Genomic DNA, 15629 nt, shown 5'->3' with positions numbered 1-15629 from the left:
CAAGCATCTCCCCACGGCCCAGTGCGCCCCATCTGGGCCACTCTACAAGGGTGGGGGGGGAACTTGTCCCCCAGTGATGCCGCGGTCCCTGCCCCCCTCCCTCAAGCTCTGCTCGGGGAGGAAATGGGACTCGGCCCAAGGTTGTGTGCCGGGGCCTGGGAACGCACCGCCGCACAGCGCGCTGAGGCCGACGCATCCCTGCCAGCCCCCGGCCTCTCAGCCCCGGCAGCGCTGCCAAGGCTGCTTTCACTGCGGCTGAAAGGGGCCAGGGCTCCGACACTTTCTCACAGTGTCTCTCTGCTGGAGGGGAGCTTGCCATGGCAGGAGCGCAAAGGGGCTTTGTCTCCGCCGGAGCCCCGCTTTCTTATCCCTCAGCCTTCCTCCTCGCCCCTCTAATCCTTTTTGGCCCGAGGCGGGCATACCCCAGGGCAGTACCCATCCTCAGGCATCTCTCGGCGTGGCCCTCGGCCAGGCCTGTCCACCCAGTGGCCTTCCATCTTCCTCGTTGTGGTCCCTGGATTTTCCGACCTATTTTCTCTCATAAATCTTAGAAGATTGGAACTCCTGCTTTTGGGGGGCAGTTTCTAGCTCAGGTGAGTTGGGATGACAGCACCTTGTTCTAAAGGGACAAGGAGAACAGCCTGATCCCATCACGGGAAGGAGGAGCATATTTTTATAATGTGGATCCCCACCATTTAAGACAAGGCTTTGTTGCAGGAGAAATCTCTGGATTATAAATTCTTATTTTCATGGTATCCATCCATTCATTGATCATTTGCTTTTCACCAGATGTGTTTTAAACCTGAACTTAGAGGTAAAGTGGAGTCTCCAGAGGATGGACGGTCTTTGGTATCCCTTTTCTCACGACCCTCAAGGAGCTTCTCTCTGGAGGCAAGAGCAGACAGCTCAGGGCTGCAGCAACTGTCAGTTCCTTCCCCTCCCTTCCCCCGACCCCTTTCCCATCCCAGCTTCTTTTTCTCTTTTTTTCCCTCCTTTTCCTTCCCTGGGGCCTAGTCTAAGGTCTTCCAGTGACATTCCTGGGTGGCTCAGTAAAGTCCTCCCACAATGAGTCACTGTAAATGAAGGGGCAGTGGCAGCACCTGCAGAAGGATGAGAATGAGATTGGTTTGCGTCTCCATCACCAGCTGGGCAGGGAGGACACGGGCCCTGCTATGCTGGACCAGGGCACGAGCTCCTGGTGGTTCCCCGGGGACTCTGAGCAGTTCTCTGGCTCCAAGGAACCTCTGCCGAGGAGGGTAACAAATGGTGCTCTCCACTTAAAGAACAAGATTCTACCTGAAACTCAAAGAAAGCTCTTTGGCGCCATGATCCTCCGATGGGCGAAAAGCCAAGCCTAGAGGCTGCATGTCATTTCCTTCCTCTTCTCAGCTGCGATCTCTGTACTTTCATTCCCTTCGTCAACACGCCCCATAAGGTGAACTCTTTAGGGCAAAGGGGTCTTCTCTGTCCTTTTCTCATCTCCAACCCTGCCTCCCCAGATGTGTCAGAAGCCTCTTCAAGAACACCATACACACAGCGCTGGTCAGCCAGCCAACCTCCAATACCTGCTAATGACGGACTCACCAGAGACCCAGAGAATGGGAGTTAGGAGTAATTAGCTAAAAGCACATGACTTTGCTTCTTCTCAAAGATCACTTCCTATCCACCTTTCTTTGATAATCTCCACTGAAGGATGAGCAAGAAATTCAATTCAGGCATTGAATGCCTGTTTGAATGTGTAACAAGTTATAGTGCTTATTAAGGAAGAGAAATAAATATTAATGTTTAAAAGAGTTACAGTCAAAAAAGAGTACATACGAATGGCCAATAAGCACGCAAAAAAAAAGTTCTCATTATCATAAATCCTTGAGGAAACACAAATTAGATCCACATCGAGATACGGCTACATAGCCACCAGAATGGCAAAAAATAAAGAGGCAGCTGATGATCCCAGAATGCCCTTCCACTACTGAGATGGGGGTAAATGCTACAACCACTTGAACTATGACCCATTGATTTCACTCCTGGATATTTACCCAAGAGAAATGAAAACACATGTGCACACAATTACCTGTACATGAATGTTCATGGAGCTTTATTTATAATAACAGAGAACTGGAAACATCCACAGGAGAATGAATGAACATACTGCAGCATGTGCAACACGGCACTGCTCAGGAGGAGGGAGGGGAGGGCTGACACCTGCACCGCTGTGGATGAAGCCAACGCCGTGCTGACCAGAACATGCTGTCAATTCCATGTACATGAAGGTCTAGAACAGGCAAATTAATCTACAGTGGGAAAAGCTGAAACAGTGGTTACCTATGCCTGGGCCAGGATTAACTGGGAAGGGGCACACGGAACTTTATGGGCGATGGGAATGCTCTATATCTTGACAGAGGTTTGGGTTACACAAGTGTACGAGATTTGTCAAAAGATGAGCAAATATACACATAAAATCTGTGTTTCATTGTAAATTGCTTCTCTTTAAAAAACAAAAATAAAAACACTGTAAAATGCTGGAGAGAAAGGGCTAAGGTCCTTCCTGGAAACGGTCTCGGGGGGGAGACGGGGATCCAGCCAGGCCCCACCTCACCACGGTGCGGGGTGCGGACCATCACGAGGTCCAGGTCTGGTGGGGAAGCACACCCCCATCACCCCACGTTAGTGGGCTCAGTGTCGGAATCCAAGGGCAGGACTTCTCAGAACTGGAAGTCTTGAGACTGGTGAGGTTCCCCAAAGGGCAGCGATGAGGGTGGCTCAGCGGGCCCTGCCACACTTCCTCTCCCAGTGCCAGCTGCCACCAGAAAGGGAGGGCTCCTGTCTCAACGATCAGAAACTTTCAAGTTGCAAAAACCTCACTGTTGCAAGGAGCACTCAAGGTCATAAGGTGTCACCTCCCACCCAAGGCAGGAACCCCCAGGCACCATCCCCATGCCTGGCAAGGCCTGACCTGGGTCGACCAGACGTTCTGCGTCTTCTGATGGAAGGCACTTAGAAGTGCCTGTAATGCTTTCCATCCAAACATGCTTGGCTTGAGTCCATCAGAGGTCTAACAGCCCCAGTTTATAAGCAACAGGAGACAGAGGAACGAGCTAAGCAACGTCACAAGGAAGCAACCGAACAAATCCAGGAGGCGAGGTATTATGCAGCATAATTGGCCCCAAATAAGTTGACGTCATAAAAAAGGGACAGTTATGGATTAAAGAGACTTAAGGAACATAACAACCAGTGAAAACAAACGGCAATGGATTGGTTATTGGTTTGAACAAAATTACTGTTCACAATTTGAACACAGACTAGGTATTAGATGAGAAGAAATTCAGTGAACTAGAAAGGAAGAGATCATTGACTAAAGATATAGAACAGTATATTCATTTTGTCTAACTTTAAGATTTTTTTTCAGAAGGATATGCTCTAAGATATTCACAGCAGTGATCTCTGAGTGGTTGAAATGTGGCGGTTTTCCTTCTTTCTTTTTATCTCTATTTTCTAAATTTCCACAATGCGTATGTACCACATCGGTTGTAGGTTGAATTGTGTTCCCCCCAAAATTCATAAGCTGAAGTCCTGGCCTTCGGTATCTCAGAACGTGACCTTACTGGGAAATAGGGTAGCTGCCGATGTAATCAGTTAAGTTAGGGTGAAGTTATGCTGGAGCAGGAATCACAGGTGTCCTCATAAAAGTGGGAAACTTGGACGCAGAGACACACACACACAGGGAGAATGCCATGTGAAGATGCAGGCAGAAATCGGAGTCGTGCTCCCACAAGCCAAGGGAGGCCATAGATCGCCAGCGAACCACGGAAGACGGAGGAGCGGCCTCAGCAGGAACCAGCCCTGCCCACACCTGGATCTCAGCCTGCTGGCCCCCAGCCCCCGGAGAAAGTAAATTGTGTTGTTTAAGCCCCGGTTTGTGGCATGTGCTTTGGTGCTGCAGCCAGTGGTGCAACCTCTGAAATAAGAAGAAATTGCTGAAAATCAAAGTTAAAATAGAAAACCCAGGGCCCGCGGGGGGGTCGCCGGCCCTCACCGTGTCAGGAGCTTCTGTTTCGAGGGCAACAGGTTCCATTTTACACATGATGAGAACATTCTTCCTTGCATTGAGCTGAAAGCTGCCTGCCGGGCTCTGCCGCCCATGGAGCTCATGAGTCAGTCTCCCCGCGCGTGAGTCACTTCTGCTCCCCAGGGCAGCGCAGAGGAGGAGGCTGCGCTCACGGGGGCCTCCCGAGGCCGCCCAGCTCTGCGCTCTCCCCGCCCGCCCGCCGCCCGCCCGCGCTCCCGCGCCCCCGGGCCCGGCGCCGCCCCAAGGGCACCGGGAGGGAAGCTGAGCCAGCGCGGTCCCGTGCCCTCAAAGAGCCGCCCGCCTGGTGAGCGCGGAGTCTATTATTATAATGAACTGCCTCATGCCCCCGTCACGTGGCCCTGAGGCCCGGCCAGAAACCTGAGCCGACGGCCCAGCCGCTCGAAATAACTCCCAAGAATAACCGGCCTGCGCTGCTCCCCGCGCGCCCCGCGGAAGCCCAGGCCGCCCGCTTCCTCCCCGGGCTCCCCAGGAATGAGGCTATCATGTCTCACACACTGAAATACAATAAACTGGAACAATCGGAGGAAGTGTGGAGCTTTCTCCACATTCGGAGCGAAAGGGGACCCTGCTTATCAAAGTGACAAGATTGATTCAGTTGCTACAGACTTCCAAAGACTTCCTTTCCCAAAAGAAAGGCCGGGAGGAAGGTCATGTCCTTCGGCCACCTCCACCGAGCCAGGAGCGCCATCTGCTTCACGTCGAGCAGGTCCGTCAGCTCGTCCATCCGGGCCCTGGAGACTGCGACACAGCACCCGAGGGGGCGGGCAGAGGGAGGCGCAGGTCCCCTAACACCACCACGTCCCTGTCATCTACCCCCCAGGAAAGGGCAGGGGAGGAAGGGCCGGGGAGGGAGGAAAGGAAGGGGGAGGGGAGGAGAAGAGAGGGGGAGGGGAGGAGAAGAGGGGGAGGGGAGGAGAAGAGAGGGGGAAGGGAGGAGGAGAAGAGAGGGGGAGGGGAGGAGGAAGGGGAGGGGGAGGGGAGGAGGAAGGGGAGGGGGAGGGGAGGAGGAAGGGGAGGGGGAGGGGAGGAGGAAGGGGAGGGGAGGAGAAGAGGGGGAGGGGAGGAGAAGAGAGGGGGAGGGGAGGAGGAGAAGAGGGGGGAGGGGAGGAGGAAGGGGAGGGGGAGGGGAGGAGGAAGGGGAGGGGAGGAGAAGAGGGGGAGGGGAGGAGAAGAGAGGGGGAGGGGAGGAGAAGAGAGGGGGAGGGGAGGAGAAGGGGGAGGAGAAGAGAGGGGGAGGGGAGAAGTGAGGGGGAGGGGAGGAGGAAGGGGAGGGGAGGAGAAGAGGGGGAGGGGAGGAGAAGAGAGGGGGAGGGGGGAGGGGAGGAGAAGAGGGGGAGGGGAGGAGAAGGGGGAGGGGAGGAGAAGAGAGGGGGAGGGGAGGAGAAGAAAGGGGGGGAGGGGAGGAGAAGAGGGGGAGGGGAGGAGAAGGGGGAGGGGAGGAGAAGAGGGGGAGGGGAGGAGAAGAGTGGGGAGGGGCAAGGGCTCGCACCAGCGCCGGGGGCACCACCTCTGCAGGGACCGGCCCTCCAGCCCATGCCCCACACTTTCCGATGGCTCCCCTCCCCACCCTCCCGGCCCGCAGCAGCCAGAGAGGTCTCCCACAGCCTTGCTTCCATCATGTCCTTTCCCTACTCGAAAGCCTTCCCTTTCGCTCCCCTGCCCGGAGTGTAGAGCACATCCTGAGCTGGGGGGCGAGGCCCCACGTCCTGTCCGGGTCCTTGTCCGGGCTGCCCCCGCGTGGAACACCCTGTCCTGTCCTTCCCCAGGTGGCCGGGCGGAGCCTCCCAGCGACCCCGCTGAGCCCAGGCTGAGCCCCCCAGACCCTGCGCCCCTCCCCTTGGATGCGGCTACAGCTCGCGTCCCAGGCGCTTCCGACGGCGCCCTGGTGAGCAAAGGGCGCGCCCCAGCGGGCTGGGCCGGAGGGGGCCGCAGCCCAAGCAGAACGACGGATTGTGACAACATTAGAGCAGGCGTCCCTTCATCCTGGGACAGGGCGACAGGGCCCCGCTGGAGACTTACCAGGGGCCCCAGACAGCCGGGCGCCGCCGGGATGAAAGCCAGGCTCTCCCCGCACCAGTCTGAGCAAAGGCATATGAGCCGGGGGTCTCTCTTGTCTCCACGGGCTCTGAAAAGAGGGGACCCGTCTGAGTTTGATGCCACCATCTGCGGAGGTGGCTGCTCCAGGGACAGAGGGACGCACGGAAACCGGAGGCCAGTTTACTGGTTTCGCCTGGAAGTGGCTTACGACAGCACCTCCGGCTGCTGTTTGCAGAGCACGGGGCCTCAGAGTCCAGTTTTTGAACAAAGAAATATATCAGAGGAACGAGGGCCTTTGTCAGGAGCTCTGCGAACCCACTCTTGAGAGCCCTGCTCTGGGGGAACTCCCTGAGTTTCCTGATCCAAAAAGCCAAGAACCAGACCCTAGACAGGGAAGATTAACTGCAGGAAGGCACTGACTGCCTATGTTTATGTCCTTGGGAGACTTAAGGGACAATCAACGCTAAATTTAGACACAGCTTCGGAATCCTTCTCAACACTACCCATCAACCAGGCTTGTAAGTTGAAACCGATTTGCCCTACACGCTTAGTGAGGAGGCCCCTATGGTGTCCACCTCCCAGTGACGCAGTGCCCGAGCCAGCGGCCGGTTGGGTCCTCCCTGGGCGTTTCTCAGGGCCACACCCCAGGCCCCTAGCTTGCCTCCACACTAGAGCCTCCCACAGTCTCTCTCCATGGCCTGGAGGCCCTGAGCCGCGGGCTTGCCCATGGGAATTGCACACTCCAGTTATTAATGCAACTTCCTACAGACTGGCCCTGGAGAATTTCCATGGCACCGGGGCTACTCAGAGGAATTTCAGTCTGTCAGTCAATGCATCAGTCAACACCTACTGAACACCTTCTACAGAGACCCTGGACCTTGGGAGAGGAAGGGACGCGGATCCTTTTCTTCATCTAATGAAAACTGCTGCATCCTGGCAGGTGTATCAGCTACAAAAATAGAGGAAATTCAGTCAAAAGTGCCTCAAGAAACAGGACATGTATTGTATCACATAACAAGTTCAGAGTCAACTACTCAGGGCTGGGGAAGGCCGTGCTCGGTCACACCTGAGGGCGCCAGGCACCCCCGACTCCCTGCTCTGCCTCTGTCACGTCAGCGGCCTGTGGCCCCCGAAGGACTGGATCCGCTCTGGACACCGTGTGGGTCCCAGGACTGCAGGAAGAGGCAGTGCGGGCGCCTCTTGCCTCCCCGCATGAGGGAGAAAGCTCTTTCCCAGACATCCCCTGCCAGCTTCCCCTCGGACCCCATCGGTCTGAGAGGTCACCTGCTGGAGCCTAAACCAATGGCCATCAAGGGGAAAGGGCCTCCAGGACTGGCTCAAACCCCAGGGGCCTTAAAAGGACAAAAAGCGAGGGACCCCTGTTGCGAGGCTTCCACCTGTCTGCCCCTGACATGCACACAGGCTGCCCACGATTTCAGGGACCTCCTAGACGCCCCCAAGTCTCTCCGTAGACCACACATTAAGATCCCCCGAGGGCCTGTGGGCCAGACACCATGTCACCGTGAGGAAAACACAGTTCTCCACTGGAGAAGCACAAATTCAGTTAAGAGGGGACACACAGGACCTGGCCACACGAAGATCACCATAGTCAGTGTAAAAACAGCTGCAGCGGAGGCCACAGGGAGGGGGGTGGTCAGGGACCATGTGGGGAACGAAGAGGATGGTAAGAATGGACCAGATTCCAGGGGCAGGACAGGCAGGCAGAAGGCGTGGCCAACAGGCGTTCCAGACCCAGAAAAAGCCCGGAGTTTTCACATGACGAAGAGTTTGCAGCTGTGGTTACAGCTTAGCCACTGCGGACCTACTGCTGTATTTGTATTGAGTCCTTTTGATGACAGCATGAGTTCTGAGAACAAAGGTTCCAGCTAGGCCTGTGTAACTGGAGCCCAGAGCCAAAAATAGCTGCTCTTCGCATGCATACATAGGGCCTGATCTGAAGCTTTGACAGCGTGTTGTTGTCATTTGTAAAACTCAGAGGGGTCTTCCAAAACCACAGAACAGGTGAATGACCAAACATTTCTATTTGGCTAGTTCCGTCGTGTATAATAGTCTTTTAGTTATTTGCTACTTTCCTAAGTGACTTTTCCAGTGACTTTTGAAGCTGTTTTGAGGTATAAGTATAATAGAGAGTGATTTAGCAGTTTAAGAGGTTGGAGTTCTTATAATAACATGAAAGAGAGTGTCAGGAAACCACGTGCCAATCTTGAGTAAAGTTTTCTTTAGAGAGACATATACATGTGCTCAGCCGATAGTTCTCAACTGAGTCAGGAGATGCCCCAGAGAGCACATGGCTTGCTTGTGTCTTAACTGAATCCCTGAATTGGATTTTTATACCCTAATATTGGTCAATACAAAATGAATCATGAGGAGTTAACAGGTAATATGGAGAAATTAAGACAGTTATATATATTTCACTATATATTTATTAATAAAACAATACACAGATAATTATATCCAAATCCCTTTACCAGTATAAAATGAACTGCATTTCTTTATAGCTTCCTTTCATCTGTATCCATATATATTTATGTTATTTTTAAAATATTTTCAGTTACTTCAATATATTGCATCCTACTTGACATAATTTTATATGCACTCTATTTTGTAGACCCTCTGTCGTTTTTTAATCACCGCATAATATGTTATGAAGTTACTATTCTATGACAAAGTAACCGTTGCTGTATTATTGGATTTTTTAATTTTTATAATCTTACCTACATGTCTCATTATAAGTATAACTTTCTCTTAATTTGAATAATTTCATTCTCAGGAACAGAATTATGGGATCAAACTGTAGAATATTATGGCTCTTGATAACAATTACTAAATTGTCTTCCTAAATAATAAACAAATTTGTACTTAGAAATTTCTGGATATTCTTAGTTAACGGTAGTTTCACCAGCATCTCTGTTATTATAATGGTATTTGATATTTGCATTACTTTCTTCTTATTTACTAGTGAGTTTAATGTGTAAAGGTTCGTTTGTTTTTTTTTAAATCTCTAGTATTCATTGAATTCATTCATTAACTTTTATTTCCACTTCCGTAAACTTGAACTCTTTTGACCATTTTTTAAGGATCCTTATGTGCTTGGAGATTTAAGGGCCCTTTATGTATCTGTCACCTTGAATCTCTGTATTTGTTACAAGTAGACTTACTGTGACCACATTATTATTATTCACCATCATTGTTATTACTCTGTGCCGAGCTCCATGCTGAATGACTTCATTACCACAACCTTATAAGGTAGTATTATGCCCATTTTATAGTTGGGAAAATAGTGCCTCTAACACACACGTATTTTAGCCAACCTCACAAAGCTAGAAAATGCCAGCCCTGACTCCAGACGGTCCCCACTGCCCCGCCAGCCTCCCGATATTGTTTGTACAACTTCTTTCTATCTTGTGTATTCTGGTTACTTGGGTTTTATAACATTGTGGTTTTTAATTCCGTATAATCATATACGTCCATATCGTCTTAAAAGTTTTGTTTCCCTGTTGTCATAATTACCACTAAGCACACATGTCTTGATTTTACTTGATACAGGGATTTAATAAACCCCAGTGAAAAGTTCTCATTCTTATTTTATAGCGGGATTTTGACATCCCAGGAATCACTTGAAATAGACCTTTTTGTTACATGGAAAGTTTTGATGTAGAAGGATTTTTTCCGTAACTCAAATTTATCCATCTTCATTTTAAATTAATATGCAGTAATACCACTTTCCAAATGAGAGAAGGAAAATGAAGCCTTCAGCAGTTGTACTTTGGTCAAAGAGTGGAAGTGAGATACATTTGAAGACTCGGGGGTGCTTCTCCCTTTGTATCCTGCTAAGTCGCCGTTGCCAAAGCCAGACTTAGAAAGCCGTGCCCCTGAGATGGCGGTGAGTCTCTGCTCCCAGGGCGGACCCTCCGGTCGCTGGAGTTCAGAGGACCCTCCTGGGCTGCTGAGTGTCGTCTGCTGTTTAACCTTTCATCAGGTTCTGACACAAACCCTGAGGCCTGGGAACGGTCCCATCTGCTCCTCTCGGGCCACGGGCTCCATGCGGCCACGTGAACCGTCCTGGTGTGCTGCCCCCACGTCAGCCGCCAGCCTAGCTCTCCTTTCAGCTCTCCTGCAGCCCCAGAGCCGGCAGCTCACGCCAACCCCAAGTTATGAGAACCACGGCTCCACTGCCATGTCTCCGAGGTGACAGAGGGATTCCTGAGCCACACATACTGTTGCTTTGGGATACAGACCCTTTGATTTCCAGATTTCCTGCTGCTGCTGTTGCTGTCATTCTGAGCAATTCTAAAGAATCAGTTCCTACAATTGTCCTCAACCCAGACGCCAAATTCCTGACAGGTGGTTCATTCTGTCCCTGCTGCTGGAGCACGCGACAGGGGACCCCGACATTTCCCTCAGGTCTGCCCGGTCCCACAGCTCTTCCTCTGCCATGTGTGGTCAAGCTTTGATTTCAGCTGTAACTTCTTGGAACACAAACTGGAGCCTGCTTTTTATTTCCGCCTTGCCCGCTTTTCCAGAGCTCTCGCATCTGCTGAGTTACAGGCCTCACACACGCGTCTCTTTTCTTTTATTGCTGCTGCGTCTCCCTGGCCATCCAGGTCGGTCGTTTCCACACAAGTCTGGTCCTTTCTCGGTGGTGCTGGCCTCCAGGCAGCTCGGCTCTGTCCCCCACCTGGTCCTGCAGGACCTGCGCGCACAGCTAGCCCCTGCTGCGGACGGACCACAGGCCAATGCTCTTTTTTTCTGGCCCATAGTTTATTCTGTGGCTAAGATACCCATACCTCCCATATATGATCATGGTAATCTCTGGGATTTATCATAATGATGAACCAGTTTTTAGGAATGGGTGAAACAGGCTGTATCAACTCCCTAGGGCCACAGTTACAAAGTACCCTAAACTGGGGGTCTGAAACCAACAGAAATCTATTCTCCCACAGTTCTGGAGGCCACAAGTCTGCAGTCAAGGTATTGACAGGGCCATGCTCTGTCCGAAGCCTCTGGGGAGGATCGTTCCTTGCCTCTTCCAGTTTCTGGTGGCCCCAGGTGTCCCTTGGCTTGTGGCAGCATCACTGCAGCCTCTGCCTCTGTGGTCACACTGCATTCTGTGTGTTTCTGTCTTCTCTTCTTATAAGGACCCCACTCATATTGGGTTAGGGCCACCCTAATGACCTCATCTTAACTTGATGACATCTGCAAAGACCCTATTCTGAAATAAAGTCACATTCACAATACTGGTGGTTAGGACTTCAACCTAACTTTTGGGGATACAACTGAACCCCTAACCAGCAAAGTCTGCCTTTGGCCCCTTCCCCATCATCCCTTTCTGCATTTCCATCCCCAGCCTCACCGGAACCCTCCTTTTCCTATCTCCATTCCCTGCTCCCCAGCCCCGTTCAAAATCGACACCAGCATGAGGTAGGAGGGAAGATCAGTCCGTGTTGGGGTGGGATTAGGGTTAGGTCTTACGACAAAAAAATGACACACTCATGATGGAGCTTTCTGCATCCGTGAAGGAAGATTGGGGGGTGGGGTGGATGCTTGGGGCCCTCGAAATCGTTTCAGAAGCCGTTCACCTGCTTTGCTAACTCTGAAGCCACCACTTGCACTTGGACCCCGATGTCCCCTGGGGTCTGAGCAAGTCCGCCTCTCCCCGCCCTGCTCAGCGCTTCACGGTGGGATGAGTCAGCTGGAATTGCAGATCTGTGGACACAAAATGCACAAGCTCGTGAAGACAGAGAGGGTGACTGTAAGGAAACAGGGTGAGTCCCAAGGGGATCGCTCGACTTTCCCACTTGAGTGGAGGAACTTCTGTGCAGATAGGAAACCAGTGATGCCTGCCAGGAAGACAGATACAAGAGACACATGTTCTTGGACTGCTTTCCCTCACCCGCAGCTGGCACGCTCAATCAGTTAGAGGGGGCTGGTCCCTACGGGCCTGGAGGTGTCCTTGAAATCCCCTCCGTCAGCGCCGCAGGCAGCACCTGGGGTCATCAGGGGTTGACACAGAAATGAAACCTGTCTGCCATGCTTGGTCTGGATCTGGAAGATTAAGCATCCTTCACGTTCTGAACGGAGCTGCCTTTGACCACTGCTGTCCGTCTGCCCATTTGCCCATCTGACTGACAGATCTGCCCTCCTCCCCAGCTTCTAGTGAGTAGGGCAGGGAATGAGGAGGAGAGAGGAGCCCACGGAGAGCCTGGAGGCCACACTCCTTAAGGGAATAGGGACCTCTTCCCTGTGCCCACCTGTAGACGGTGACACTGAAGGCAGGGCCAGGCCACCTGAACTGCATTGTTCCTTAACCTTTGTCGCCTGCTCGGGGTTCAAGTCAAACCTGCTAGTTCTAGCTCTTGGCTTGAAAGGCTGGTGGTTCAAGGGGAAGCTGGGCTCGCTCACAAATACACTATTTGGAAAGTATTTACAGTTGGAGGATGTAATATCTGGGATATTTCAGAGTCGGCCATCTCTTCTAAAATTACGTCTCTGCTGTTCTTATCAATAGAAATATGCTGCATCCAAATTTAAATTCAAACAATAGATAAAGCAGCTATTCACTTAACTGGTAGGTTTTTGGTGCCTGCTTCAGAAGTTTCCTTTCTAAAACGATCCATCGTATACCTTTTATTTATTTTAAAAAAATTTTTATTGGGATATAATTGATTTACAATGCTGTGTTAATTTCAGGTGTACAGCAAAGTGAATCTGTTATACAAATACATATATACACTCTTTTTTAGATTATTTTCCCATGTAGGCCATTACAGAGTATTGAGTAGAGCTCCCTGGGCTATATAGTAGGTCCTTATTAGAATCTCTTTTATACATAGCAGTGTGTATATGTCAATCCCAGTCTCCTCCCCCAGCTTCGGTTTTGTAGATAAGTTCATTTGTAGACTTTTTTAAGATTCCACATATAGGCGATATCATATGATTTTGTCTCTCTCTGTCTGACTTACTTCACTCAGTATGAGAATCTCTAGGTCCATCCATCATATATTCTTTAAGTCCCAACTCTTCTGGCGCATCTTTAAAGCTGTTTTATTCATAACAACTCATGATGACACAAGCTACACAGAGTAAGTGACACCTGTATATGAGGCTCTCAGGTATAAACTGAAATACACTGGTTTGCCATATAGAAGACATTCTCCACTTTATTAATCACCCACCATCTATCGGACGTAGAAAGAAACATCAGATTCCTAAAAGCACATCTGTCCCCTGTCATTAAACTCTCTGTGCGACCTCCTGGTCCTGCCACCAACCAGCCCCACCCACTTGGGAGAGGGGGGCGAGCTTTCCCTCGGGGCCCCTCTTCCAGGGCCGAGCTCCCAGCAAAATCCCCAGCTGCCGACGCCAACCGACTTCCCCAGGCCGATCCGGAAGCTCCCCAGTGTGTGTTCAGATCCCGACCCGAGCACTGCAGGATGGAAACAGGAGGAGACGGGCTCCTCACAGGCCCGAGCTCACACTCAGCCGTTCCTTCCAGGCTCACTCACCCGTCCGAGCCCGGTCTCCTCCTCCGTGACCTCAGGTGCTCCTCTGCAGGCCTGTCTCTTCTGCATCCACACCCCGTCCTTTTAGTCTTCGCAGCCCACCTCCCACCCCGAGGCCATGCTTGGGGTCCCGTAAAGAATTCAGATAACTTCTCAATCTGCAGTACATCGGGGGCTGGGAATAACTTTGGTCAGTTCCGACTTCCAAACCCATTCCCATCTGGGCTCCTGGCCAGGGGGGTCCTTTAGCCTCCCAGAGAAGAGGAGCAAGAGATTTACTGGTGGAAAGGCTTGTAAGAGAGGAGAGGGAAGGAAGCAGGGCTGGGCCAAGAGAGCTCAGACTGCAGATCTGGCAAAGTCTCAGGCAGCCCCAGGGCAGCGCCACCCGTCAGAGGGTGTGGAGCTGAGCTGAAGCGCCCAGGCCCTCAGACCTCCTACCCGCACCGCGTCGGTCACTGATCGGGGCGCTCAGGAGGAACAACGTGGCCCTGACTTGAAAGCCGAGTCCAGTCGTGAAGGAGCTAGGAGCTTCCCGAAGGAAAAAGAGGAGATCCCAGGGGTACGCCTCACCGTGCTTGCCTCAGCTGAGATGTGTTCTAGTGTGTGTGTGTGTGTGTGTGTGTGTGTGTGTGTGTGTGTGTGTGTGGTGTGTTTGCTGCTTTGTTGAGGTTCTTCCTAAAAAAGAACCATTTCTTCTCTTCCCTGCCCTTGACCATTAACAGAGGCCACCAGCAGCCAAGGTCACTCTGCTCCTTGGTGCCCATTTATAGGGCACGTGTGACATCACTGCAGGTAAGATGCAGGCAGCGCCACTTCTGACTCACGAGTACAGAGGCTGTCACAACCTTGAGTACTAAGCTCGAGGTACCGCAAACGTGCCTTTCGAACCTTTCCTCGGACTGTTTTTAAAGCGCAGTTGTGGCCAGCAGCGCGCTGGGCCCCTCCACATGACGCAGGCGTGCAGGGCCCTGGGGGGCCAGCAAAGCCTTGGCCGACGGGGGACCCGAGAGGCCTGGCCCCTGCAGGCGGGGCCGGGGGAGGGGGCACTGAGTCGGCCTCAGGCCCACCCCGCCCCCTCCCCATCCTCCAGGAGTCCAGCAGCCTCGGCCCAGGCCTCCCTCTGTCCCGCCCCAAGGAGAGGCGGAGAGGACGGTGAGTCAGCCCGAGCGCCCCGCAGGGGGGCTGTCCCAACGCCTGCGTCTCAGCCGCGTGCTGCACGTCACATCAAAACCTCCCTACAAATAAGAGCTGATGTCGTGAAACTGGCGGATGGAAAGCTCGAGGTGGAAGGGCAGAAAGAAAGAGCAAAGCCCTGTGAGTGGTTTTCACCCCTAACCACTCGGGGGGGACACGGAAGAACCAAGTCCACGGCAACGGTGCCTTCAACTTTAGAGATACCCTGAAATGCCTACTTTCCAGTGACAATTATCCAGCAGGAGACTTGTTCAAAATACGTTTCTTCCGGCTTGAAGTCCAGCATAAGCGGGTCCCTTCTCCCGGCCACACACCTTCCCTCCTCCTGCTGGGGCTCCCCCCTCCCCCCCTCCCCCTCCCCCACCCCCTGGGCTTTGGACTTCGGGACAGTCGGACAGTCGGTCCCCAGAGCTGCGCCCGAACCCCCTTCCTCCTGGCGAGCCGGCTGGGCTGTCACCATCCACACGGTTCTCACAGACGCTGCCCAGTGAGTACAGAGGAAAGGGCCCCAAGTGACGGTGATGGAGGCCTGTCCCCCAGTGGAATGCGCACCCAGGGAGAAACTTCAGGTGGGCAAAGGCCTGGAACGCCAGCACTCGGAATATTTTCATTTTCTGAAAGTTAACACGCTGGCAGCTCGTAACACGGCCAAGTGGTTATGAGCTCAAAAGCTTTGCGAGAGCTTTCTGCTGAGGGCTCGTTAATGTGGTCTTTTTAGCGGCGCACTCCCGAAGCTGAATCCCTAATCGGAGCTATAAATAGGCCTGATAAGTACCTGACAGGAAAGC

At 52.4% G+C, this 15629-nt stretch overlaps 1 long non-coding RNA gene across 2 annotated transcripts; it reads right to left on the bottom strand.

The window, feature by feature from the left end:
- Positions 1-2067: 2067 nt before the first annotated feature.
- On the bottom strand, positions 2068-14666 carry LOC309667310. 2 transcript variants are annotated; one of them, XR_014267685.1, is made up of 3 exons: positions 6107-14666; positions 4034-4825; positions 2068-2820 (listed from the first exon to the last, which is right to left on the bottom strand). It is a non-coding gene; the product is annotated as an uncharacterized lncRNA (long non-coding RNA). The 2 variants fall into 2 exon arrangements; XR_014267686.1 differs by lacking the exon at positions 6107-14666 and having other exon boundaries at positions 4034-4934.
- Positions 14667-15629: the final 963 nt, after the last annotated feature.

The sequence above is a fragment of the Balaenoptera physalus genome (assembly GCF_965194825.1).
Source record: "Balaenoptera physalus genome assembly, chromosome: 9".
Classification (NCBI taxonomy): domain Eukaryota; kingdom Metazoa; phylum Chordata; class Mammalia; order Artiodactyla; family Balaenopteridae; genus Balaenoptera; species Balaenoptera physalus.
This window is presented reverse-complemented; position numbering and strand designations above follow the sequence as displayed.